At 26.1% G+C, this 6673-nt stretch overlaps 1 long non-coding RNA gene across 1 annotated transcript in view; it reads right to left on the bottom strand.

Moving 5' to 3' along the window:
- Positions 1-1069: 1069 nt before the first annotated feature.
- Positions 1070-6673, bottom strand: part of LOC126313211 (uncharacterized) — a 31684-nt gene continuing 26080 nt past the window's right edge. Inside the window, exon 2 of the long non-coding RNA XR_007555083.1 lies at positions 1070-1250. This is a non-coding gene — a long non-coding RNA (uncharacterized LOC126313211). The remainder of the gene's footprint in view (positions 1251-6673) is intronic.

Here is a 6673-nt window from a genome sequence, read left to right as displayed (position 1 = left end):
AGAAGCACCTTTTACCATTGCAGATGCAGTTTATGGATCAACATTCTTTGTTGCAACAGGATTCCATGGTTTACACGTAATTATTGGAACAATCTTTTTATCAACATGTCTACTTCGACACTCAATAAATCAATTTTCACCAAGACATCACTTTGGATTTGAAGCAGCAGCATGATACTGACACTTCGTAGACGTAGTATGATTATTCTTATATATCTCTATTTATTGATGAGGTAGATAATTGTTTTTCTAGTATAAATAGTACATTTGACTTCCAATCAGAAAGCTTGATATAAATCAAGAAAAACAATTCTAATTCTATCAACAAGAGTTTTCATTAGATTTATTATTCCAATAATTGTTATAATCCTGGCAACAACACTATCAAAAAAATTAATTAATGATCGAGAAAAAAGATCACCATTTGAATGTGGGTTTGATCCAAAAAGATCAGCACGAATACCATTCTCAATACGATTCTTCCTAATTGCAGTAATCTTTTTAATTTTTGATGTAGAAATTGCACTAATTCTACCAATTGTAATTATTTTTAAAACTTCAGACATTATAATCTGAACAGTATCAACAATATTTTTTATTCTAGTTCTATTAGGAGGACTATACCATGAATGAAACCAAGGAGCATTACAATGAGCAGAATAAAGGGTTGTAGTTAAATATAACATTTGGGTTGCATTCAAAAAGTATTGATATTATCAATCAACCTTAAATAGAATAAGAAGCGAAATATTGCAGTCAGTTTCGACCTGGAAGATTGGTATGTACTACCCTTATTCTTATTAATTGAAGCCAAAAAGAGGCGTATTACTGTTAATAATATAATTGAACTATAATAGTTCCAATTAAGGAAATGTAAAGCCAATATGAAAGCTGCTAACTTTTTATATTAGCGGTTAAACTCCGTTAACATTTCTAAAATTTGTATAGTTTAAATAAAACGTTACATTTTCACTGTAAAAATAAGATATATCTATATTTATAAATACTTAAAAGTAAAAATACTTCCTTAACATCTTCAGTGTCACGCTCTAATTATAAGCTATTTAAGTAAACGAAAAACAATATTACCAAAATAAATATTCAAAAAATAAAAGTTAAAAGATAAATCTTGAAATTAGAATCATATCAACCTTGAATATAACCAATTAAATAAATAAATAATCTATATAAACCTTGACCACCAAGTAATTCACCTCAACCATAATCAAATGACTTAGATGAATAATAACCTATTTTTAAAGGAATATATCTAATAAACTTAGTTGAAAGAAAAGGTATAAATCATATAGAACCAGCAAATCTAACAAAAGAAAGTATACTTAAAGAAAATAAATTATGAGAAAAATCAAAATTAGAAATAAGATAACATAAATAAGCACCTAAAATAACAACTGTAATAGTTAAAAACTTTAAATAATAAGGTAAAGCAATCACATGAGGAATAGGAAAAATTAATCAAGATAAAAGACTACCACCAAAAACAGCAACAAACAATAGACCAATTATTCCAAATGAAATATAATAACCCTTATCATCAAAAGAAAATCTAGAATAAAAATTATTATCACCAGATATTGAATAATAAAACAAACGAAAAGAATAAGAAGCAGTTAAACCAGTAGAAAAAAAATAAAGAAAAAAAATTTAACAATTAATTCATCTTAAACAAACCATCTCAAGAATTAAATCCTTTGAATAAAATCCCGCTAAAAAAGGTATTCCACACAAAGATAAACTAGAAACATTAAAACAAACTGAAGTTAAAGGTATGAAATTAACAATTGATCCTATAAAACGAATATCCTGAGAATCCTTCGAATTATGAATTATTGAACCTGCACATATAAATAATAATGCCTTAAATAAAGCATGAGCCAATAAATGAAAAAATGCAAGCTTTGGATAACCTATAGCCAAAATTCTTATTATTAAACCAAGTTGTCTTAAAGTAGAAAGAGCAATAATCTTCTTTAAATCAAACTCAAAATTAGCGCCCAATCCAGCCATAAATATAGTTATACAACCAATGAAAAGTAAAAATCAACCACAATTATAAGTATCCAATATTGGTCTAAAACGAATTAATAAATAAACACCAGCAGTAACAAGAGTAGAAGAATGAACTAAAGCAGAAACAGGAGTAGGAGCTGCTATAGCAGCAGGAAGTCATGAAGAGAAAGGAATCTGAGCTCTCTTATTGTAGCTGCTAAAACAATTAATATAGTAATGAGCTTTATTTCAAAAGAATTAGAAATAAAATCATAATAATAAATATAATTTCAACCACCAAAATTTAACATTCATGCAATAGAAATTAAAATAGCAACATCACCAATACGATTAGAAAGTGCAGTTAATATACCAGCACTATAAGATTTTACATTTTGATAATAAATAACTAAACAATAAGAAACTAAACCTAAACCATCTGTACCTAATAAAATTCTTATTAAATTAGGACTAATAATTAAAAAACCTATAGAAAGAATAAATATTAAAACAATAATAATAAAACGATTTATATTCTTTTCACCAGATATATAATCCTCTCTATAATAAATAACCAAAGAAGAAATATATATAACAAAAGATATAAAAATAAGAGATATTCAATCCAAAATTAAAGTTATAACAACTATAGAACCATTTAAATTGAAAAGCTCTCACTCAACAAAAACTCTATAATCAATTATTAAATAATAAATACCTAAAATAAAAATTATAGTTCTCGGAATAAACTAAGAAAAAAAACTCAAAGAACAAATAGAAAATAAATTCACGGCCTAAGATGAAAAACTTCATATCATTGATTCCACAAAACAATATTTTTAATTAAAATACTTAAGCAAACTAAACAAAGAAATATTCACCCTTTAAACAGAGAATATTTAAAGGCAATCAATGTAAAAGTAAAAGATGATATTCACGAAAATAACCAAGAGAACAAGTATAAACACCAGAATAATAATTCCCATGCTGAGAATAAGAATATATATACAAAGTATAAACAGCTCTAAAAAAAAGATAAAAAAATCAAAGCAAAGAATCTAAAAGAAGATCAAGATATAATTCTATTTAATAATCTAATTTCACCTACCAAATTTAAAGAAGGAGGAGCAGCCATATTTGATGATCTTAAAAGAAATCATCATAAAGCCATTCTTGGCATCATATTAATTATACCCTTGTTAATTAATAATCTTCGTCTACCTAAACGTTCATAAATAATATTAGATAAACAAAATAAACCAGAAGAACATAAACCATGACCAACCATTAGAGAAAGAGAACCTACACAACCTCATCAATTCATAGTCATCAATCCACCAATAACCATTCTTATATGAGCAACAGAAGAATATGCAATTAAAGACTTTAAATCAACCTGACGAAAACAAATAAATCTTACAATAACACCCCCAGATAAACCTAAAGACAATCAAAAATAATTAAACTTTAAACCCAAATAAGAAATAACCTTTATAACACGAAAAATACCATAACCACCTAACTTTAATAAAACACCAGCAAGAATTATTCTACCTGAAATAGGGGCCTCTACATGAGCCTTAGGAAGTCATAAATGAACCAAAAACATAGGTATCTTAACTAAAAAAGCCAAAATTATAAATACATAAAACATAAAATAATAAGAACCAAAATCAACCAATAAAGGAAAATATAAAGTATTAGAAAAATCATAAACCTTAAATAAAACTAATAATAAAGGTAATCTAGCAACCAAAGTATAAAAAATTAAATAAACACCAGCCTGCAAACGCTCAGGTTGATAACCCCAACCCAAAATTAAAAGTAAAGTAGGAACTAATCTAGCCTCAAAAAAAATATAAAAAGAAAGAAGACTTAATCTAGCAAATGAACAATAAAGCATAATTATTAAAATCAAAACCATAAAAACAAAAAAATTAGAATGATATGAACTTAAATAAACTGAACCTCTAGCAGTGATTATTAAAGAACAAATCCAAAAACTAAGTAAAATTAAACTAAAAGAAAAATAATCAATACCAAAATAATATCTAATTATATTCAAATCAGCATATGAATAAACACAAATTATAAAAACAAAACCCGACAGAAACATTAAAGAATGAACCAACCATCAACAATTATTTAATAAACAAAGAGGGATCAAAAAAATAGTTATAAATAAATACTTTAACATAAAGATAAACCAAAAGAATTAAAAAAATCATTACCATGAGAACGAATTATTGAAACTAAAATAGAAAGACCTAAAGCACCCTCACAAACAGAAAAAACTAAAAAAATAACAGGAAAAAAATAATCATAATCAAACTCAATAAGAAAAACAATAACTAACATAAATAAAGAAAGAACAATATATTCTAATCTCAAAAGAACCATTAATAAATGTTTACGTTTAGAAGAAAAAACATAAACACCAGCAAAATAAATCAATAAAGAAGTAAAAATAGAGAATATAAACATTAGTTTTAATAGTTTAAAAAAAACGCCGGTCTTGTAAATCGGAAATAAGTCCAGCCCCCACTTTTAAAACTTCAGAGGTGGAAAAGCTTCCATCATCGGTCCCCAAAACCGGTTTTTTAAATAAACTAACCCCTGAAATGATCAAAATAATAATTATATCATTATCAAATGTAATAAATATTAATTTTATTAAATTAAGACACCCAATATCAATAATGCTTTTTATTATCCTTCAAACCTTCCTAGTTGGATTAATAACAGGAACAATAATAGAAAGATATTGATTATCATATATTTTATTTTTAACATTTCTTGGTGGTATACTAGTATTATTTATTTACATTACAAGAATTGCATCAAACGAAATATTTCAGCCTAAATCAATCACTATAATTATTACATTAATAATGTGAGTATTTATCATATTAATATTAATTATTCTAGATATATCTATATTTGTAGACTTGTTCAAAAACACCGAAACTATAAATATTGATAATTCAATCAATTATCAAGAAATAACAATATCTTTAGAAAAATTATATAATAGACCAACATTCATTATTACAATAATAATAATAATTTATTTATTTTTAGCACTACTAGCAGTTGTTAAAATCACCAATATTAATCAGGGACCTATTCGTAAAATAAGATAATTACTAATGAATAAACCCTTACGATTAAGACATCCTTTAATTAAAATTATTAATAACTCTTTAATTGACTTACCTGCCCCAACAAATATTTCATTTTGATGAAATTTTGGATCCCTATTAGGGTTATGTTTGGTGATTCAAATCGTAACTGGACTATTTTTAGCTATACATTATACATCAAATATTGAAATAGCATTCAGTAGTGTAGTACACATCTGCCGAGACGTAAATAATGGTTGAATTATCCGAACCTTACACGCAAATGGAGCATCTATATTTTTTATTTGTATTTACTTACATGTAGGACGGGGAATTTACTATGGATTTTATATATATATACATACCTGAATAATTGGTACAGTGATTTTATTTTTAGTTATAGCAACTGCATTTATAGGATATGTCTTACCCTGAGGCCAAATATCTTTTTGAGGTGCAACAGTAATTACTAATTTATTATCAGCAATCCCATACTTAGGAACAGATTTAGTCCAATGAGTATGAGGAGGATTCGCTGTTGATAATGCAACATTAAATCGATTCTTCACATTCCATTTTGTATTACCATTTATTATTGCTGCTATAGCAGCAATTCATTTATTTTTTCTTCACCAAACAGGATCTAATAATCCTCTTGGACTAAATGGAGATATTGAAAAAATTCCATTCCATCCATACTTTACCTTTAAGGATTCTATTACATTTGTAATAATAACATCATTATTAATTATACTATGTTTAATTAATCCTTACCTATTAGGAGATCCAGATAACTTTGTACCTGCCAACCCATTAGTAACACCAGTTCACATTCAACCAGAATGATATTTCCTATTTGCATATGCAATTCTACGATCTATCCCTAATAAGTTAGGAGGTGTTATTGCATTATTTTTATCAATTAGAATCTTAATAATTTTACCATTTTATAATAAAACACCATTCCGAGGCATTCAATTTTACCCTATTAATCAAATTTTATTCTGAATTATAGTAGTTGTTGTATGCTTACTAACGTGAATTGGTAAACGACCTGTTGAAGAACCTTATATTATAACAGGTCAAATATTAACAATTATTTACTTCACATATTTCTTAATTAATGTCCATGTCGCAAACGCATAAGATAAATTAATTAAGGAATAAAGTTAATTAGCTTAGGAAAAGCATATGTTTTGAAAACATAAAGTTAGAAGTTTAACTCTTCTATTAACTTTTCTCAAAAAATTTCACTAAACAAATGAGATAAATAAAATCTTTAAAACAACAAAGAAAATAAAAAAATTCAAAGATAAAGGTAAAAAACTTTTTCAAGCTAAGTACATTAATTTAGCATAACGGAACCGTGGTAATGTTCCACGAACCCAAATAAAACTAAAAGATATAATAGCAAGCTTAATAAAAAATATAAAAGAATAAAAATCACCGCCCAAAAAAATTAAAGCCAATAACATTCTTATGAAGACAATTCTAGTATATTCAGCTAAAAAAATTAAAGTAAAACCACCCGCACCATACTC

The sequence above is a fragment of the Schistocerca gregaria genome, unplaced genomic scaffold (genome assembly GCF_023897955.1).
Source record: "Schistocerca gregaria isolate iqSchGreg1 unplaced genomic scaffold, iqSchGreg1.2 ptg000470l, whole genome shotgun sequence".
NCBI lineage: Eukaryota > Metazoa > Arthropoda > Insecta > Orthoptera > Acrididae > Schistocerca > Schistocerca gregaria.
Note: the sequence above shows the minus strand (reverse complement) of the source record. Positions and strands in the feature narration are given on the sequence as shown.